General features: G+C 49.0%; 1 protein-coding gene and 1 pseudogene across 1 annotated transcript in view; both read right to left on the bottom strand.

Annotated features, from left to right (window-relative positions):
* Window positions 1-19956, bottom strand: part of LOC147712654 (suppressor of tumorigenicity 7 protein homolog) — a 1198755-nt gene that overhangs the window by 247725 nt on the left and 931074 nt on the right. The gene's annotated exons all lie outside the window — the stretch shown is intronic.
* On the bottom strand, window positions 6786-7282 carry LOC147712655 (M-phase phosphoprotein 6 pseudogene; annotated as a pseudogene).

The raw sequence follows: 19956 nt of genomic DNA, 5'->3' as shown, positions 1-19956 counted from the left end.
TATTGACGTCATCTTGGCAGATAGAGGTGGAGCCTGTAAGGTCATCGGGTCAAGTTGCTGTGTTTTCATTCCAGAAAACGCGCCATCTGTATACAAAGCTATTACACGTCTTCATAAAATTGCTAATCTGATACATCAGAATCCAGGCACCTGGACTTGGACCGGTTGGTTCTGGACAACGTTAACCGCTTGGGGATGGAAGATCCTATCCTTCCTAGGCATTGGCCTAGTCCTAGTATTCAGTTGCTGCCTGTGCTTGCATTGAACATTCCAGTTTCCTTTCAAGACGTGAAAGAAAGAAAGAAGAGCAAATGATGTTACAAGAACAGACTGATCGATTCATGAGGATCGATATATCATGAAGGGTCCGTAGGGAACAAGGAGGGAATGAGGAAATATAAATTTTATGGTCAAGTTGTGTTCCCTAGCGCGTACCCCACCGTCTCCATGTACCAGCTTAAAGTGCATGTAACTTCCCTCCTGTGCCAGCTATGAAGACGCAAATACATTTGCGTCCAACGTTAACATGTCCTCTTTCAGACCCACCCTGAATGGGTTAAATAGTCCGTTCCTAAGTATGCTATGCCAACGTCTTTTTGTAGTGTACCTTACACGTTTTTCAGCTCTGACAAAGTAGGCCCTGAATTTCTGCCATCGAGCCTTTTTTCTGGCTTCTGACTCTGAAAGCCTCAGCCCAGGCTGCCTCTGTACCCGTGAACTCTGACTTACTCCCAGCGTGGCCCACCGCGCCTAGCTCAGCCTGCTGCCTGCCAAGACTGACTACAACCTTCGAATTATCTGTTCCGCTCCTCGAAAATACATTCCTGCCTACTAGTTCAAGTAAACATTCCCCAGCTGCAGAGCCAAAGGGCCGGCCTGTCTCCATGCAAGTAATTCATAGCCTCTGTTACCATGCTCCCCTGGAAGGCCCATGCCCCCACGCTTCTCATGCAGACACTCAGGCGCTTATACACGCATTCATAGTCAGTATAGAATAGCTTCTGCCCCAGAGACCTTTTCCGTTCAGATAATATGGTTCCCAAACATCAGATATCAGATATGATAGAAGTACGAGTTGATCTGACATGCCAGACTTCTGTCTCTTTCCATCAGTGTAAATGTCAAGCCCCCTGCACCCTCCAGTTTCACGTCAATCACACGTCATGCAGCTGGGCGCGCATCCAAGCTTCCGATTTCTGCTGACATTGCAACATTTCTGTTTAGCGCCACCCCTTTGTGACACCTGCCTGTGAAGTTTCTAGCACACACCTCTAGTTTACGCCTAGTCCACGCCTTCTGATTACGTACTAGTAACACGTGGATACTGTTATCTTGTCTTCTCTCAGCTGTTACGCCTACTATATTGCTTTCTATGGTGTAAATTAAGTATATAAGCTATGTATTGTCAATAAAATATGGCTCTATCCCTTCTTCCACCCCTGTGGTGGGAAGAACATGATATCCAGGTCTTGACCATTCCTTTTTAAGGAATAAAACCCCTAAGAACTCTAACACCACGGACTCTGTTTTTTTCTTTCCGATTTGAGTTATTATTGATTAAGTACTTACCTGCATAGAAATTAAGACGGTAAATTATATATTTACAACATAGGTGGTCCTATTTTATGCGAAGCCAATTCGACCAGAGCCATTCCTAAATTGCATGCTGGGACTTTTACCCAATACTTGCAGTGTTAAAGGTGGAAACGCCGGAAATGCTAAAGCTGGTCCTGATGGCTGCAGTTTGGACATTAGGGGTTGTGCTCTGCCCTCACCGCCGCATGTTTTGAAGAGTGTGCTCATTTCCCTACATCTGGAAGCCCCTGTAATCGAGGTGAGCCGGTTGTTGGCAGAGAAACCTGTGTTGCTCGGAGGACTTCGAGATGCACTATCAGGTGACTGCATGGCACCAGAACACCTTGTCTCTGGTCCCTGTCTTTCCTCTTACAAAACAAGACGATCAAATAAACCAAAATTAAATGAACCAATGCGACAACTTCCAGAATGTATTATTTATTGCACGAAAGCCTCGGGAATTATAAGATTAACTCTTTCAGCTAGTTCGACATCACCGTAAGAGCAGTAATATTCAACTGGGTAAACTGAGACTACAGCTCCCAGAATGCACAGGGTTGTCAAAGGAAAGCCAGAACCAGAGCACTGCGTACTCTACTCCTTGACTTGGATACGGTGACACATGACTCCATGTCACCAGGGCGTCACTTTTCCCTTTCCTGCATTTCGCTTTAACATATTATTATTGTCAGGTATGTTGCTTCACTTACAATGGGCCAAAACTACAATTCCCAAATTGCACTGATATATAAAAGCAAAGGGCGGGAACAGAAATGTGGTGTCCCGGTGACATGGAGCAAGCTGGCCACCATAGAAACAGTCAACAGAGCCATCTTGTGACCTTAAACACTGTTTTCTCGGCGTCAGGGAGATACCTCGGGAACATTATGGAAAGGGCTGGTGAAGGTAGCAAGCTTCCCAAATGCTCTCTCTCTGTCACAGCACCACCGCTTAGTTGTAGCTGCATAGATGGAACTTATCTTTTATCCGTCAGCATAAATATTTAAGCCTATTTATACTTCTTTTCTCTTGCCCTGCCTGGCATGTCGTTCCCACGCTTGGAAGGGGTGCGCGCAGCCCACATCCCGACACTCGAAGTTAAAAGCAGAACATGTGAGATGGGGCGAGCTTGCCCGAGCCATAGTGGGTGGAGCCGGTGCACTTTGCATTAGCAGGCAGGGTTTATTATTTAATCTGCGTGTCCCGGCCCGAATTCCTCGAAAAGCTGCTCATTAAAGGAAACAGAGATGGCATTGGGCTGTCCACATGGCCGTCCTAAAAGTGGACAAGAAGGTAACCAAGAAGCCACTTTTCCAATCACACGCCATCGTTTACCATAAACAATGACACGAACCAATGGCAAACAGGGGCGGAGCTTCAAGTCGCTTCTGAATCCGTATTGATTGCAAAAAACCCGCGCATGGCGCGAGCAAAGCATGCGCGCTGCTAACGCCAGGCGAGATCTAAAAATGGCCAACCAAGTTATGAAATACACGTCTTGTAGCACTTGGGCATCCGATGCTACTTTACATTGGTTTTTGGTTTTAGTAGAAAACCAATTCCAAAACAGCAGACATGAGGCTGCATGCCTCTTGACGCTTGTAAACATGAAGTTGGAAAACAGGCGTGGCAAAATCAATTGTTCATCCAAACGCTAGGGCACTGGGTAGTGCCCCAAACCACGGCACTGTAACTGCTGCTGATGCAGAAATCTATTATTCCACTTTTTTCTTTAACTATTTTAATCCCGAGTACACTTATTTTCGTCACTTTTCTCCAACATTCATTTTTTCATTTTCTGACACATTTCATCCACTTGTAAGGAAATGCTTATTTTCTGTGTTTCTCATACTCTCAATGGGCCATCCGTGCCTCTTCAATCAAGAATACGTGTAGATGCAATTTTCATAAAAAGCAGTTTTATTAAACAACCCAATGCATTTCAGGCCTCCATGGGCCTTTCGTCAGGGGTAACTGCTCAACCAGTTCCAGGCTTCTCCCTTCCTTTCGACAGATTTTTCTGCTTTTTATGAAAATTGCATCTATACGTATTCTTGATTGAAGAGGCATGGATGGCCCATTGAGAGTATGAGAAACACAGAAAATAAGCATTTCCTTACAAGTGGATGAAATGTGTCAGAAAATGAAAAAATGAATGTTGGAGAAAAGTGACGAAAATAAGTGTACTCGGGATTAAAATAGTTAAAGAAAAAAGTGGAATAATAGATTTCTGCATCAGCAGCAGTTACAGTGCCGTGGTTTGGGGCACTACCCAGTGCCCTAGCGTTTGGATGGATTGTTTTCACGTGCCACAAAATGGGGCAGGGCACGTAACCATCGAGCACGCTTGGTTGAATTAAAGTCAATCACAAAAATAAGATGAATAGTTTAAAAATTGGTGTGCAACCTATCTACTTCCAAAAATCAATTGTTCAGCAGCTTTGAGCCAAGACCTTTTGGTTTTGCCAATGCTCGTTTCAACTGTCATAGTTCCTAGCCTAATCTTTGACTGTCCCTCTATCCTCGAGTTCACTGAAATGAGGCACAATGAATGTCTATACCGCTGGTTTCACTTGAAAACATCCTGATTCGCATCCTTGCAAATCGCTCTGATCAACAATCACCAACAAGACGTGTAAAGCAAATACAAAAAAATCGGAATTATAGTATTTATGTTAAAGTTGGTGGCAGCCAATTTATTTTCTCACTACTGCTTTTAGGAATGTTTCTTTTACGTCTAAAATGTGTTCCCATGTCAACTGCAATTACTTTCATAACTTATCATGGCATGATAATATCAGATACAAAAATACAGTCTATTATGTTTAACCACCGATCAGAAAAAACAAGTCATTGGCTAACTGCAGCAAATGTTTACGTGGCTTGAACAACCCACACCATAATAAATGCCTATCGGCTAGCTCATAGTGTTTCAAAAATGTTAATTCAGCAGAGTTTTCGCAGTAAGTATTAGCACCTTGGGTAATCACTGGAGGTTTTTCAGAGCTAAACAAAGGGTCATAGAGTGCACTCCTCTCCAGGGGGAACACCCACAGAATAAAGAGCAGTCTATGGAGTTGCAGAGGACCTAGCCATCATTTGTCCAAATGTAAACCACAGGTAAGCCAATACTGCCAAAATTCCAAGTATTGATGCTATATTATCATATAAACAACTACAGTATTAACCGTGCCGAACACATCTGTCACAATTTCTTACGATGATCCTCACTCTGTCCATCCTCCAGCTAATAAAGCTTTATTCGAGGATTAATCTCATAAAAGCACAAGCATACATTTAAAATACATCAATAGACAGTTGTTTCCTCGTTAAATGCGATAGTTTAGAAAAGATTAAACAGACATACACAATTGATTAAAACAAATGGATAAAAAACTTTGATACATAATTACACGGGTGCCAATAGGGATGCTCCATTCGGTGTACTCTTGGGAACAGCCCTCCGTCTAATAGACCATGCCCAACCCAAATACTTAGCTGTTGCTAAAACTACAGGCATATAAGTAGAGGTACAAATGATTCGTAAGGCCTCTACACCCCTAGATGTCCCTAGATTTTTACAAGCAGGGACTAGCTAAACTTTCCTCGGGTGGTATAGGCCTTACAAGAGAATAAAAAGTGGCCTATACTTTCGTTTGATGCACCACAGGCTGGACAATGTAGGGCGGAGGAGCTCCTCCACCTACCTGTCAATGATCTCAATGGAAGGGCACCCGATCATATAAACAACTACAGTATTAACCGTGCCAAACACATCTGTCACAATTTCTTACGATGATCCTCACTCTGTCCTTCCTCCAGGACACCATAACAGCACTGAGGACCTTGCAAAGGCTTCGCTTTTTGAAACTCACGGGCCATGTACCACACCAGCACTTTCCAGATGTGGGAGTTAACAAGATATCCAATGTTGGTATTCCAAATGCTGCTGGCTATCCACTGGCCAACCTACATCTGCTTTAGAGATAGGGTTAATTGTTAATGTTGCTCACTCTGAAACTCTCACCGGCCCAAACTCCCAGATTGTGATTGTGTGATCTGGAGACTCGGAAGAACCTTCTTGATCCAATATACCCTATGGACCACACCCTAATGAAATCACCCTCTTGATCAAATTTACATTCTCAGATATCACTCAACGAATACATTGAAATTAAAACAAATTAGTGTACCCTGTCACATTTCCATACAAGAATAAGTTACTGACTTGTAAATGTGCTTTCCAGCATTGGTGTCATTTACGGATGCACGTGCTCTTTGGATATTTCTTCCAGTAAGAAAGAAATACAGACCAAGGTCCAGCTTTAGGCTAAAGCCATATGAAAGAACCCTCTTCTACAGTGAGGTGCTCTTCCTTTGAACTGCACCTCTCTAAACCTGGTGATGTTCATGAAACACATATGTGAAATAGAGACATGCTCAGCAGGATACACCTAACTGTCACGGGTGGGAGGTTAACATATGAATCTATAAAAAAAAATACTAAAGCAGTACAGGCAATTAACTTATTCGCCTCAAGCACTGGAGTTTATTTAGATATGGTTTTTGAATAAAATTCCAAGAAGTGAACACTTGGGAAGCAGGTGAAGAGATCTAATCAGAACAGACTCTAATAATGCCTGGCACACACACCTGTCAACCTTCCCGTCACCACTCAGGCAGAAGATGCACAATTCTGATGATCGTCAAGTTCAACATATGGGTAGACAGAAGCGATCAGCATAGAAGCTAATTGCAAATATGACTGCACTTTGACTTATTTAAGTGGGCAGTGGCCCCAAGCACAAAGTAGGACATACACTTGACATAACCTTTACATACAATATCTAACAGGTGTATTTGTTTAATTACATGAACTTATGACAATCTCTGCACGGCAGAACAGGTCACTGATAACGTTTCATCTTAAAATAATAAAACACTTTACAGTGAAAATGCTAAAAATCCCAACCCGAATAAAAGAAGGATGTATAACATCGAGTGGAGTTACAGTCTTTCCATTTCCTTTTTGTAGTGCTCCTCAGACGCCCCTGTGTCTCAATTTGTAATACCTATGCCCAGAACAGCACATGAACTAGTTGCATCTGAAAATTCTCATTATTTGTAGACGGACCCAAGATCCAGCTCGAAGGACTCGACAGTAATATTTGCCTGCTCCCAACACTCACAAGAACAGAATATGCTCTAGTCTAATCCTGGGGTTTCAAAAACATTTTCTTTGCTTTGTTGCCTTTGATATTCCGGTTCTCATCTTCTTCATTTACGATAGGTTGGGCTCGTTTTTTCGTAAATTTTTTCTTGATGGTGCCTCCTAAAGATTCATACCTTCGGGCCATCTCCTCATCAGATACGTCCACTTCCATTTCCCCACCTTTGCCATCATCATCTTTTTCGTCACCAGCGACGGCAGAGTTCATTTGGATCATAACTTCTCAACTTCTGGGTTGAATCCTTTGAAGAACGTTCGACCATATAACAGGTCTTCACATGGAACAAAGCTTCTTTCTTCAACAATGGCGCTCTCTTTTTCCTTTAGTTCGGGCAAATCCAGGTACCAGTGCTCATCACAAATTATTTTCTTTTCATCTTCTTCCAACTGTTTTCTAGTCTCCGCATCCAAGCCTCACTGCATAAATTTAATCCGCAGCAGATTCTTGGAGAGCTTCCCAGTCACTTCCGCAGCCATATTAAGACAATATTTTTCCACTAACCAGGCTTCACAATATCGGATCCAAATCAACAGAATATTCCACGCAGGTGTAACACAGTGACCACCTGTGTACTACTTTCAACCATCCATGAAATCACCCTCCCATCTGTCATCCGTAGCGTAGATGCAGATCTAACCTCAAATTAGCTCAGACCATGCATTTATCCCTCTACATCCTGCTGAATATGTTAAAAAGTAATTCTACATAACAGAACAGAGGTAAGCAAGAACCTATACACATTAGACACCTCAAGGGCAGAAACAAGAAGAATATTTACAAAAGGAACCATAGCTGTTTCTGGCAAAACCAAGGGCCTGTAAATGAGATAATCGATTGTAAACAAGGCCACAAAGCTAAGCAAATTGTTCAACTATGGTCTAGTGATATGTAAGTAGCCATATCAAAATCTTGACCCTCCTACAGAATCAGCAGTAAAAGCTACCAAAAGGACATTTCGAGAACAAAACATCTACATGTTCAATTGCATCAGAAACTCAAAAACCCAAAATAAATTTCGAGCACCTACAAAGATGTTACCAATCAAAGTCTTAAAAATGTCCAAGACAAAACAGCGCAACTTTATAACCTTCAGCAATTTTTCGATTGCCAAATATTAAAGATCTGTGACACAGCTTTAAATAATCCTCAATCACCTCTGTAACTACCCTCTGAATTTGATTCTCCAAAATCATCCTTGAAGAAACACGCTGTGATCAAAGCATCTATTCTCACAGTGGAACTGTGCTGTGTATACTGCATAAAGAAGTCTTCTCTTCCCTATCAAAAATACGCCTACCAAGACTAAATTATCTGTCGTGTTGAGGTGTTGGACGAATATTTGGACAACGGGTTTATCCGCCATTCCAGGTCTCCGGTATCCTCGCCTCTTTTCTTCGTATCGAAGAAGGAAGGCGATCTGAGGACCTGCATCGACTTCAGATCGATGAATGCCATCACAGTGAAGAACCGGTACCCACTCCCGTTGATCTCCAACTTCTTGGATCAAGTAAAGAATGCCTCCATTTACACCAAGCTGGACCTACGGGGGGCTTACCACCTAGTCAGAGTCCGAAAGGGCGACGAATGGAAGACCGCCTTCCGGACGAAGTTCGGTCTGTTCGAATACCAGGTCATGCCTTTCGGACTCTGCAACGCCCCCGCAGCGTTCCAGTATTTCATCGATGAGGTGTTAAGGGAATTCATCGACATCTTCTGTATCGTCTATGTACACGATATCCTGATTTATTCGCAGAACCCCACAGAACACGTCCAACATGTGCGCTCCGTCCTCAAGCAGTTGGGAAGGCATCGTTTGTATGTAAAGCTGGAGAAGAGTGTTTTTCATGTCAACTCTGTAGAGTTCCTGGGACACATCATCACACCAGCTGGCATCCGCATGGACAACAAGAAGGTAGAGGACATCTTGCAGTGGCCCACTCCGGAATCAGTAAAAGGGGTCCAACGGTTCCCGGGGTTTTCAACCTACTATCGACGTTTTATCATGGGCTTCTCCGAGATGGTGGCCCCTATCAAACGCTTATTGCGTAAAGGGGTGTGTTTTAGCTGGGATCAGAAAGCAGACGACGCATTTCAGGAGCTAAAAAGACGATTCACCACAGCCCCTGTTCTGGTGCACTCGGATACAGAACAGCTCTTCATAGTGGAGGCGGACGCCTCAAAAGACGCAATAGGGGGCGTATTGTCACAAAGGGACCCCAGCACAGGACTAATGCATCCAGTGGCATTCTACTCAAAGAAACTCCAACCCGCAGAACGCAACTACACCGTGTCTGACAGAGCTGCTGGCGATTAAAACGGCCTTCGAGGAATGGCGCCACTACCTGAAAGACGCCAAGCACACAGTCACCATCTACACAGACCACCGGAACCTACAGTTCCTACGCTCAGCACGTGCCCTCACAGCCCGAAAGCTTCGATGGACGTTGTTCTTTAACGAATACAATTTTGTGATCACGTTCCGACCCGGAAAAGAAAACGCCAAGGCGGACGCACTGTCACGACTGGACGAAACCGGTGAAGAAACCACGGCGGTTGAGCCGACCCCCATCATACCGGAACAACGTTTCCAGGGCGTGGTAGCGTCCTCAGAGTTCATGTCACAGGTGCACAAAGACACAAACCTAACTGATCCTGCCATCCTGGCACAAGGACACGATGGGGTGACCCGTGTTGATGGGTTGCTGTACAAGGGAAGCAAGGTGTACCTACCTGGAGAAATCAGTCAGAAACAAGCCATCCACATGTGCCACGATCACGTCCTCTCCGGTCACCCTGGCTACCACAAGACGCTCGACCTTCTACAGAGACGGTTTTGGTGGCCATCGTTAGTGCCTGACACTAAAAGTCATGTGTCGAATTGTGTCATTTGCCTACAGGGCAAGAACAGGTCTGAACCTTCGGTTGGTCTGCTGCGTCCCATCCCCGTACCACCGTTCCCATGGCACACCATCTCCATGGATTTCGTGGTTGACCTCCCTCTGACCAGGACCGGCCATAACACGATACTCACCATAGTGGACCACCTCTCGAAGATGGCTCATTTCGTGCCTTTGACGAAGATACCCACGGCCGCTGACCTAGCCTTGATCTTCGTGCACAACGTGGTTCGCCTCCATGGCATTCCGGCGGTGGTGATAAAGGACCGAGGGTCACAGTTCGTCTCCCGTTTTTGGAAAGAGGTATGCAGGATCCTGGATATGGATGGGCGCCTTTCCTCAGCATACCATCCCCAGACGGACGGACAAGCAGAGAGAACGAACCATACCATGGAACAGTACCTCTGCTGTTTGCTGCTTATGGTTGAGAAAGAATGGTCTGAGGTGCTGTGGATGGCGGAATACGCGTACAACAACAGCAAACATTCGGCCATTGGCATGTCCCCTTTTTTCTGTCTCCAGGGTCGGCATCTACGCACCTCTGCCTGGGAGGACCTTCTGGACAGCCAGTTGCCAACGGTGCAGGCGTATCATAGTACCCTGTGCGGCCTCTGGCAACAGGCCCGGTTCGAGCTGGCCAAGGCGAAGGACTCCTACAAAACGCATGCGGATGCTCACAGAAAGAAGGAACCCGAATACCACGTGGGTGACAGAGTGTGGCTTTCCATTCGGCACCTCAATGTGCATGGTCCCAAGAAACTGCTGCCCCGTTATGTGGGCCCTTTTGTCATCGAGAAGGTGGTCAACCCTGTTGCAATGCGGCTCACACTTCCTCCGCATATGAAGATCCATCCGGTCTTCCATGTCTCCCTGTTGCATGCAGTTCATCCTGACAGCTCAGTCCCGTCTCCTCCTTCCCCGGTGGTGGTAGAGGACCATGTTGAGTACGTGGTCAGGGCGATCTTGGGTTCCCGTCGTACTAGGAGGAAGCTCTACTACCTAGTTGACTGGAAGAGGTATGGTCCCAATGAGCGGTCCTGGGAACCCCTGTCCCATGTGCCCCATGCTCCCCGTTTGGTCCGTGCTTTCCATCTGAGTCATCCGCTTAGCCCTCGCCCTGCCTCTCCTTTCTGAGTCCGGCTGGTTGGGGGGGGTCTGTTTTTGAGGGGGGGTACTGTCGTGTTGCGACATTATGCCGGTCATTGGAGGCTGCTGGGCACATACGCTAGACCGGGATACTCACTTCTGGCGGAAGTCGAGTCCCGGTCCAGTCTTTCGCTACACAAACCAGGCAGGCGCTTCCAGGGGAAACCGCTTAATACTGCGTTCTCCCGCCGGATCTGCGCTTTGGATTCTGGCGAGTTCCCGAACGCCAGTCCCCGCCTGCTGTATCAATACAGCTTCAGAGCTCAGGAGCGCTAAGACTTGGTTCCTTGTTTCGCCGCGTTCTGCCGCGCCAGAGCGCTGCAGGTTATCTCCGCATTCCCTGGCTGGGAGTGCCGTTGCCATAGACACTACGCCGCGCTGGAGCGCTGTCGGTGTGATCCTCGTTTGCCGCACTGAGGGAGCGGCAGGTTCCTTATGGTTTCCCGCGCTGCAGCGCACTTGACTTTCTTTTCCTTTGTTTCCTCAAACCTGTTCACAACGCAGGAGCGCTTTTACTGATTTACTTTGCCAGTCGGAATACCACGTGGTGGATGCTTTTGCCAGGGATGCACTAACGCGCAGGAAGCGCTATCCTTGGGTTTTGTACACGTGCAGGCGCACATTGCTGAGTGGTTGTTCAATGCGCAGGAGCGCAGTAACTTATGTTTGCACATTACGCGCAGAAGCGCTATTTGTTGGTTTTCTTTCCTTTGGAGCATCAAACCATCCTTGGGTACGGTGGACTGCATTACGCTGGTGAGTTTGTGAGTGAACGGGCTTTCTATGTGTGCCTAGAGGTCTGTAATGGAAGGGGGGAGGTGAGGTCTTTCCCTAAATTAGTCTCCTTTGTCTTACAGCTGTCTGCCAGTTGGCGTCAAGACCCTACCCGAACTCCACACAACCCAGGCCTTTTATTCCTTTCTGCCTCCCTTCCCTGTTCCCATCTCATCCTTACCATGTTATACTTCTGTGCGGGTCAGTTGGGTACAGGGGCGGTGGCTCCTGACGTCTCTGCGGAATCGCTTCACAAGCAGAGGTAAGACTTGTGGGGCTCTGACAGAATCCAAAGCCCACGTTACTAGCCCGCCCAGACGACATGAGCGACCAGGATATCACCTTGCAAGACATAGCTGTCATGCTAGCTGCCATGCAGGCAGGGAATCTCAGCCTGCGCAATGATATGACAGCCATACAGGGCCAATTAACTGCTGGGGTCACCAGTCCAACCACCCCGAGCCCCAGACTTAGACAGGAAGGGCTGCTGCGACCATCCACGTTGACCTTTGGGGGGTCCTCCAAGTCATTATCACTCAACTTCTTAAAAGACCACAGCAGATCCTTAAGTCCTGACAAACATTAATCAATAGCCACCCTACCATTTCATAGTGAAATCCCAGATAGAGTTGTCAAATACCATTTGCAAGAACAACATGGTCACCATTGGTAAGGCTCTTTTTAATGGATTCTCTATCTAACCACATATTCCTTCTCTTGTGAATCTTCATAGACATCACTTTGGATCAGGAAGTTTTCTATGATTGCTCTTGCATTCAAGAAGGTGGCACCATTGGTCTCTGTTGTGATTCAGTTCCCCCTCCGCAAATAACAAAGAGCGCCATATGGGCTCCACTCCTGCAGCAGACGTCAGTTTAATCTGATGGAGACTTCTAGCTGCATATTCCTTACCATAAAAAATTCTTCCGGCATCACGCTGGATCTGGAAACTTTTGCTGAGCAGTACCTGTGCGTGCCAATAGGTGGGGTTGTTCAGCTTCACGTGGTATCATCTGTGCCAGAAGTGACGTGCACTGATCCTATTTAAAGGCCACCGCAGTGCGCTGACATGAGCTTTTTCTTTACGTGGCACAGAGGGGTACCCTAGCCAATTTCTGACCTTTTTAGGTCGAGGACCGCCACTGCGTAGCAGTGGACGGAGCCTAAGATTTTATGTTTCTTAGAGGGGGCTGGAACCCGCCCCTCTTCTCCATTGGCTGGCTTCCTAAACAGAGGCCAGCCATTGGGGGAGAGGGGCATCACTCCTTTTAATCCCCGTCTTTTTCGGATTCTGGCGTGTTTTTTGCGGTCTTTCTATCTGTGACGTCCTCCGTCACTCAGCAAAAAACACGCCCCCGATTCCGAAAATTTAGGACCGTTGCGGCAGCCATTTTTATTTTTTGGGTTGTTGTTGTCAGAAACAGCCCCGCTGCCATTCCAGGTACGTTTGCAAGAAAATCCATGCCTCTGGGGTGTCAGGGTCTTCACCAGATTGTTCGGTGACAGCCCCCGCCATGCCTGCTGGGTGGCCTTCTCCCTGACAAGTGGCACCGGCGCACGCCAGACTTTGCTGCGAGATTCGGGGACAGGCCGCCAAGCTCCGGAGCTCCATGTTCACTTTTCTTTAGTGCTCAGCACTTGATGATGTTTGACTTAGTCATTGTGGCGATAAGTGCCTGCGGGCTAAAACTCTCCCTCCTCCCTCCTAGTTTAGCGCAATCTCAAGAGCACCCCTAATCTTGTTCCGGATCCGGAGAAGAGCCCGGTGTGAAGTGCTACAAGTCCCCGTTAGTGGTAGTGAGTGCCACATAATGTAATTACAAAACAAGCCCACGCTAATAATACTACCACTGTGACACTCAGCGGTTGGCAGTCCATGGTAGTTCACACAGGCTGCATCATAAGTCCCTTTTACGGGTGCCACTTACAGACACAGATGAGAGAAGGCTCAAGTCCAGCGCGCTGCACGGTCCGAGACCACCCAACATAGCTGACCAGGCACGCAATGCCACTGCGGGTCCCAAACAGCTGTGTACTAGGAGCGCTTCCAGACACCTCGCGGCCACAACCTGAGAGGGGAGGGTTTAACACAGCCCGTCCCAGCAGCTCCCTGCCCGTCCCGGCAGCTCCCTGCCCGTCTCGGCAGCTCCCTGCCTGTCCCGGCAGCTCCCTGCCCGTCCCGGTAGCTCTCTGCCCGTCCCAGCCGCTCTGTACTCGTCCCGGAAGATCTCCGCCCCTCCCGGCAGCTCTCAGCCCGTCCCGGCAGCTCTGTGCCCCTCCTGACAGCTCTGTGCCCCTCCCGGCAGCTCTGTGCCCCTCCCAGCAGCTCTGTGCCAGTCTCAGCAGCTCTCAGCCCGTCCCAGCAGCTCTGTACCATCTCTCCCGTTAACCTCTGTCCGTTCAGGGCCATAAACTTTAAAGCAAGATATCCCCGAATGGACAGAACCGGGGAGTACCCAGCTGCTGGAATGTGAACATAAGACCTGCAGAGCTGCTGCACGCTGCCTGAAACCATGAACTGTGCGCCTCTCACACACCTCGAAGCGCTGCGACCCATAACACGAGAGCTGCACCCAAGGGGTCCTCTCGAGCATGACATGGATAGAATCTTCACACCGACTCAAAGCGAAGACACTTCCAGCCACAGATCCTGCAAGGAGCGACTGCTGCTCGTGTAGGCAAGTGCCTCAGCGCCCCACAAAGGAGTAGAAAGCACTATATTAGCATTGCAATGCAAAGCCCACATACCTCCCACTTCGCTCCGTGCTCTGCCCCCCCTCGCCCCACCCCCACACACACACACCAAAGCACACTCACGCTGGCACTCCCGGTGCACAGGCTTCTCTGCGCTGGATCCGCTCACTAGCGCGCTTCTGCCTGCTGTACCCAGAAGATACCCTTTGAGGACAACAGCGGGCGCTGCCAGCCTGTGCCCCTCGCCTACCTGGGGCGCAGTCCTGCAGGATGATGGCCAGGAAGTAATCCTTTGTGTACATGGTGCCAAGTGGGAGTCAGGTGCCCGCGCTGCCCATCCCGGGACCAGGGGGGCACCGCTGCCCCTCAGCCGCACTCCTGCCTCCAGGGGGGCACCGCAGCCGTACTCCTGCACCCAGGGAGCCACGCGTCTCACCGCTTCACCGGCGGTCCCAGGGCAGCGGCGGCCAGGGGCTCCTCCCTGCAGCGCCCGATGCAGTGACTGCTGCTCTCCCCGGGGTGGGCAGTGTGGAGGAGGGTCAGGAGGCAGAGAGAGGAGAGGAGCATCCTGGAGCAAGTGCAGGCGAGGGGCTGCGAGGAGGGACAGCACGGAGATAAGGAGGGACAGCAGGAAGGTAAGAAAGGACAGCAGGGACGTAAGGAGGGACAGCAGGGAGGTAAGAAGGGACAGCAAGGAGGTAAGGCGGGACAGCACGGAGGTAAGGAGGGACAGCAGTGGCTGTGCTTGCACCCCTCGCTGTGCTTGCTTTCCTACCCCCTGGCTGTGCTTGCTCCCCTGCCCCCTGGCTGTGCTTGCTCTCCTGCCCCCTGGCTGTGCTTGCTCCCCTGCCCCCTGGCTGTGCTTGCTCCCCTGCTCCCTGGCTGTACTTGCTCTCCTGCTCCCAGGCTGTGCTTGCTCCCCTGCCCCCTGGTTTCCCTGCCCCGCGCTGAGCTTGCTTTCCTACACCCTCGCTGTGCTTGCTCCCCTGCCCCCTGGCTGTGCTTGCTCCCCTGCCCCCTGGATGTGCTTGCTTCCCTGCCCCCTCGCTGTGTTTGCTCTCATGTGTGTGTATGTGGCTCTGTGTGTGTATGTGGCTCTGGGTGTGTATGTGGCTCTGGGTGTGTATGTGGCTGCGGGTGTGTATGTGGCTCTGAGTGTGTATGTGGCTCTGGGTGTGTATGTGGCTCTGGGTGTGTATGTGGCTCTGGGTGTGTATGTGGCTCTGAGTGTGTATGTGGCTCTGGGTGTGTATGTGGCTCTGGGTGTGTATGTGGCTCTGGGTGTGTATGGGGCTCTGGGTGTGTATGGGGCTCTGGGTGTGTATGGGGCTCTGGGTGTGTATGGGGCTCTGGGTGTGTGTGGGGCTCTGGGTGTGTGTGGGGCTCTGGGTGTGTGTGTGTGGGGCTCTGGGTGTGTGTGTGTGGGGCTCTGGGTGTGTGTGTGTGGGGCTCTGGGTGTGTGTGTGTGGGGCTCTGGGTGTGTGTGTGGGGCTCTGGGTGTGTGTGTGGGGCACTGGGTGTGTGTGGGGCTCTGGGTGTGTGTGGGGCTTTGTGTGTGTGGGGCTCTGTGTGGCTCTGTGTGTGAGTGTGTGTGTGTGGGGCTCTGTGTGTGTGTGTGTGGGGCTCTGTGTGGGTGGCTCTGTATGTGTGTGTGTGTGTGGGTGGCTTTGTGTGTGTGGCTCTGTGTGGGTGTAAATGCAATCGGTCATGCATTTGCGAACGATTAAGCTATTGGCATTGTAAATGACAATGCCATTTATTTAGGATTTAAAAAAAATAAATGTCATGAGCAATGCCAATAGCTCTACCTTTAATAATGCAGAGACCATTGCATTGTAAATGCTTGTTTTTATCTTTTGTCAAAGATTTTGTTTGAGACTTTGTCTCCTGGTATGTACACCAGAAAGGAAGGTTTTAATAACATGAGGCCTGTCACTGACAGATGTTGGTGAAGGACCTGCATTTGGTTTGCCTTTGGTCTCTTGAGCAATAACATGATGCCAAGACATGCGAGGACTGCTGCTAAGCACCCTAAGGCACCGAGGGAGTGCTTTCTTAAGTTCCTAGCCATCTGATGTCAAGTGGCTCCATGACGCTCCAGGTCTCAGTCTCAAGGAAGGAGATCGTTTACAAAGTCATACCAGACGATCGCCGTCATACTCCAAGGTCAGGTAAGTCCCACAAAAGTAAAAGAAGTTGAAGAGGTCTTCGGCTTCACCACACAAGTTTTCGGGTGAGTCGCATGGCAGTCGGCACTCGAGGCCTAGCTCAGTGGTGGAGCCTGTGCCTGGTCCGTGTCTGCGTCTCCCTGAATTTCAGGGAGCCGGATCAACCCCTGCCCAATTTAAAGAATTTGGCAATGTCGTGCAACTCATCTTTGGGTGGCCCAACTCCTCTGGAGAGCCCTCGGACACCGCAGGTCTGGGAGGAGCTCCTACTGGTCTCCCTCAGCGCCAGTTGGGCCCCAAGAATCCATTGACAGATCCGAATTGGTGTCAGTCAAGCAACCTTGACCTTCCTTGGCGCCTACTCCTGTGGCGACACCCCGGGCGCTACAGATGACTACCGATGGCACAACCTCCATCACCATTTCCGACTCCGACATGGAGGCGGACGTGTGTCGACCAACGCCGGAAACCCAGTGTGTCACATGACTGGCCTGGCATGGGTGATGATTGGAAGGGGTTTCCCAATTTAGAATATCAGATATTCGAAGATTCCAAGAAAAACTAGTATGAGTATCTGCAGATGCTAGTGGACTGGAAACCTCCACAGACACTGGCCTGGTCTCTCCCCCACCATGGCTAAGGAGGAGGTTGCCTAATTGACAATGGTGATGCGGAGGAAGGATAAAGTACTGGATCTGAGGCAACCTCCGTGGCAGTCAAGACAAACATCTTGAAGGAGGTGCTTCAGAAGGGAGTAACCCCCACTAACCCACTCTGAACCATTACTCCCATTCCATGAAGTCCTTACCGACGTCCTACTCGGAGCCTACAACAAAACCAGACCAGGTTATCCTGTGCATAGGACAACTGCACCCTGCCATCGCCCCGCCCAAGGGACCCCATTTCTGCACCAAGCACCCCACCCTAGAGAGCTTCTTCTTCCAAGCTTCCACCTTCAAAATCAACCACAGCCATTCCCTATCACTGCACCAGACAGGGAATGCAAGAGGAAGGATACCTTTGGGAAGAGGATCTTTTCTTCTGCCAGCCTGGCACTGGAGTCATTGATTACCGTGTGCCTCTTGAGCGATACTCCCATACAATCTGGGACTTCATTGCGTAAGGGCGGCCCATGGTCTCTGAGGAAGCCAATTTCACCATATGATGTGGGCTGGTCACGAGAGACTTGCTGAGCAGAGCGATCTCCTCATCGGTGGGCCTTGGGCACCATGCCTGGTTGAGAACCACTGGCTTTTTGGGAGATGTCCAAGCTTTGATTATCGACATGCCCTTTGATGGCTCTCATCTTTTTAGAGAGAAGGCAGACTACGCGCTGCTGTGTTTCAAGAACAGCAGAATTACAGGCAGGTCCTTGGGCCATTTCATTGTCCCTCGCCAACCCCAGTCCGCCTTCTGCCCCTTTCATGGCCATGGAAGGGGCTTTCTCCCATGTCTCTACACACTCATTCTCCAGGGGAAGCAAATCTCACAATCTATAGGTGGCCGAGGACATGGCTTCCACAGACCATGTGGGACAAGTAGCCAGAAGTTGGGTCAGTCCACCAACCCCAGCAGTCAAAGCCTCAAAACCACTTTAGTTTGCTCTCCGACCATTATGGGCATCCAGTGAGGGGCAGGATACGCTATCACCTGCACCACTGGAGGTCAATAACATCCTACCATTGGGTTTTGCAGCTTGTCCAAAGAGGCTACCCTCTCCCCTTTCTGCCCACTCCCCACATCGATGCCATCCATATTATGACAAGCAGACAGAGGACCACCTCTCCTTGCTCCGTCAGGAAGTGCTATCTCTCTTGGCCAAGTGAGCTACAGAGTGGGTGCCAGCATCAGAAGTAGGTTGCGGTTGCTATTCCTGCAACTTTCTGGTGCCAAGAAGGACAGAGGCCCTTGTCATATTTAAGACGTGCACCATCTAAATGTCTTTCTGAAAAAGGAGAAATTCAAGATACTCATCCCCGCGCAAGTTCTGTCTGCCCTGGACCCAGGAGATTGGATGGTATCACTGGAATTGTAGAACACATATTTTCACATCCTCGCCCTGCCTGACCACAGGCTTTACCTACGGGTTCACAGTCAGCCAAGAGCACTTTCAGTTTGCCATGCGCTCCATGGACTTACCAGCGCCCCTCGTGTGTTCAGGAACGTGATGGCGGTAGTCGCAGATCACATCTGGAAGACAGGGATTTCAGTCTTTCCCTACCTCGATGAATGGCTGTTGAAGGCGGGTTCACCCCAGACAGTTGTCTCCCACCTCAGACTACAGCCAACCTTCTGCATTTGCTGGGGTTCACTATCAACGTGCCAAATTAACACTGACTCCTTCTAAGATGCTTTGTTTCATCTGAGGTATTCTAGACATGGAGCAAGTCCTGGCTGATCCTCCCGAATGGAGAGTCCAGGATATTCAGGCTATGATACTGATGTTTCAGCTTCTATCCTGGATTTCGGTGAGACTGACTCTGAGGATGCTGGTCCTCATGCCCTCCTGCATCCTGCTAGAGGGTTCTGCACCTGAGTCTGAAAATCCTTTGCCTTCATGCATGGAGATTGAGCGGCAAGAGTTTACAGTTTTTGACTTTCCACCCAAAGTCTGCAATGTTATCTTGGCAACCAGGTGTCCCTCCACCAAGATGGTATACACCTGCAATTGTGGCATGGTTTATAGATAAAAATGTTGACTCTCTATTTGCACCCCTTACCCAAGTTCTATTATTCATTCTTACCTTAGCACTGCAGGGCAGTACTTTGAGCACTTTAAAAGGTTTTCTTCCTGCCATTTCGGCATTTCTACGGTTGCTAGAGCAGCTATCCATTTTGACGTCCCCCATTGCACAGAGGTTCCTGAAAGGTCTCCAGCATATGTTCCCACCAACACTTTTCATTATGCCACAGTGATATTTCAACCTAGTTCTCACATTTCTAACATGTGCCCCCACTGAACCACTGCACAGCTGTCAACTCAGGGTGCTCACAATCGAAACTGCCTACCTAGTGGTGATAATATCTGCCCAGAGGGTCACTGAGTTACAGGCATTGTCTGTACATCCTTAGTACCTTAACATCACACGCAAACAGACTCGAGTATCCTTTTTACTGAAGGTGGCAACTCTCTTTTACTGAGGTCAGTCCATCACCCTGCCTACATTTTACGCTCGCCTCAACCCTCTAAAGAAGAGGAGACGATCGGCTGGAGCCAAAAAGAGGGTTGTTCTACTTTGACCGCACAAAAGAGTATCAGATGGACAACCAACTCTTTGTGGGGCACATCGGAGCAAATAAAGAGAAGCAGATGCAGAAATTAACCATCTCAGGATGGATAGTGCTCTGCATCACGATCTGCTATGCTTTGGCCAAAAAGCAACCTCCTGAAGGCTTGCAATCACATTCTATCAAACCAAGTCTGCGAGCACTGTATTAGCTTGTGGAGGTCCTGTCCTGGATATCTGTCAG

Source organism: Lissotriton vulgaris, chromosome 5 (genome assembly GCF_964263255.1).
Source record: "Lissotriton vulgaris chromosome 5, aLisVul1.2, whole genome shotgun sequence".
NCBI lineage: Eukaryota > Metazoa > Chordata > Amphibia > Caudata > Salamandridae > Lissotriton > Lissotriton vulgaris.
The sequence above is the reverse complement of the archived record's forward strand: the minus strand, read 5'-3'. Positions and strand labels throughout refer to the sequence as shown.